The sequence below is a fragment of the Amphimedon queenslandica genome, unplaced genomic scaffold, assembly GCF_000090795.2.
Source record: "Amphimedon queenslandica unplaced genomic scaffold, v1.1 AMPQUscaffold_6126_Cont21912, whole genome shotgun sequence".
Taxonomy (NCBI): Eukaryota; Metazoa; Porifera; class Demospongiae; order Haplosclerida; family Niphatidae; genus Amphimedon; species Amphimedon queenslandica.
The window spans coordinates 1-1,808 of NW_003553579.1; the positions used below are offsets into that span (position 1 = coordinate 1).

General features: G+C 34.5%; 2 long non-coding RNA genes across 2 annotated transcripts; both read right to left on the reverse strand.

Annotated features, from left to right (window-relative positions):
- Positions 1 to 18: 18 nt before the first annotated feature.
- LOC109592157 (uncharacterized) lies at positions 19 to 751 on the reverse strand. The gene is made up of 4 exons (XR_002190204.1): positions 708 to 751; positions 392 to 584; positions 237 to 340; positions 19 to 60 (listed from the first exon to the last, which is right to left on the reverse strand). It is a non-coding gene; the product is annotated as an uncharacterized LOC109592157 (long non-coding RNA).
- A 351-nt stretch (positions 752 to 1,102) lies between these two features.
- Positions 1,103 to 1,749, reverse strand: LOC109592158 (uncharacterized). Its single transcript, XR_002190205.1, has 2 exons — positions 1,632 to 1,749; positions 1,103 to 1,261 (listed from the first exon to the last, which is right to left on the reverse strand). It is a non-coding gene; the product is annotated as an uncharacterized LOC109592158 (long non-coding RNA).
- Between the last annotated feature and the right edge of the window lie 59 nt (positions 1,750 to 1,808).

Genomic DNA, 1,808 nt, shown 5'->3' on the forward strand with positions numbered 1-1,808 from the left:
CTGAATTTTTCACTGTGATTTTAATTTCACTGGATTAGAATTCCAAAAAAATTAGATCACCTACATAATTATATGCCACATTCAATAATACATGACACAGTCTTATTTGGTAAAATTAAATAACAGCATCATTTAAAAACACAAAAGTTTCTACCACATAAATTCCCTAAACTACGGTATATATTGTGTAGCAAAAGTGACAGTACAAAGCAGTAATAAATGAAGTTTTGTCTCACTTTAAAATCAGTGTGCTTAACAACAGGTACAATACAGGCAAGATCACCTTCATTGAATGGAGCAGTCAAGGAAAATTTGTAATCCTTCAATGTAATCTGTACTCCTGATAAGGGGTGCAGTCAATGAATATTAATGAGGTATGATGCCATCTAACCTGTTTTGTTACAGAATTCCCTGAGAAGAGAGACTTTGCAAACACCACAAGTAGTACACATGAGAGTTACAGAATTACTAGAGAAAGAGATAGACATTTAAGTACATGTACATCATTAATGTTCATTCATGTAAATTTGATGACAAGGTGTCAAGTCTGCCCACAAAAAAGGACTTGAGATCCTTGACGGTACCTACAAATGGAACACAAAAATGTAAAATTAGATCAATAATGATTGAAATTAATCTTAAAAACGGTTAAATGAAGTGACAAAAGGCCAAAACGCCATATTAGGTTCTGATATAGCTCCACCCACCTCCTCTGCTCCATTTAGAATGATATCTGGTTCCTGCTGCTTATCAGATGAGAATATGATCCAAGCAGATCAATTCACACTCACTCCTTTATTACAGTCACCCAGTGGCGGATCTAAGGGTGGGCCTGGCTGGGCCAGGCCCACCCAAAAATTTTGTGCAGTAATTTAAAATTAGCTTTTTAATGTAAACTACTATGTAAACTGTGAAGCATGACTATAAAAACAATTTGTAAACCACAAAGGAGCTCATTTTAACTGGCTAAATCTTCAAAATTTTGACTTTCAATGCAGGATTTGTTGGCCACACCCACTAATTACCCCACCTACATCATCAGTGCCCACCCAAAAATTCAATCCTAGATCCGCCCCTGCAGTCACCTGCAACTTTCCCTCCATTTTTAGTACACATTCTATTAGTATCACCATCATTGGTATCATCATTATCAGTAGTGGTGGTGTTGGTTGATTCTAATGCCAGTATCATTGTCAGTAGTGTTTCCAGTGCTAATAATGTTGGTTGATGATATCGTGTGATAAGAGATGGGGAATGCTTGCTGTATAGAGAGAAAAGCAGTTCATCAAACTTAATATGGAACATAAGTACATGTATATGCATCAGAAAAAATTATAAAAATGGAGAATTCTCATCTTTTCATTTTTGGCAAAATTTGGCCAAAATCACTGTACAATTATAGTACAGGTACTTTAGTCAGATTTTGGAGAAACTTTAAAAATTCATTATAAATCCAATCTTGATCGGAATTAACTCAAACTTTCTACACAACATAAGAACATGTACAATGCATATGCATCAGAAAATAATTAGTAAATAAACAACTTTTTCCTAATAAATTTTAGCAAAATACCCCGTACTATAGTACAGGGTAATTGGCTAAGCTTAATAACAGCTGATGGCTGACATACCTTTGCAAGTAGCTTGCTCAGTCTCTCGCACACATTAGTACAGTAGGTACTGCAATCATAATTAACATATAACTCTGATACAAAATTATGAATGTGACAAAACTAAAGAAAAGAGAGACAAAAATTTATTAAACTGTGACGAATCTCGTGTACATAAATGTACTCTTTCTTACTTGA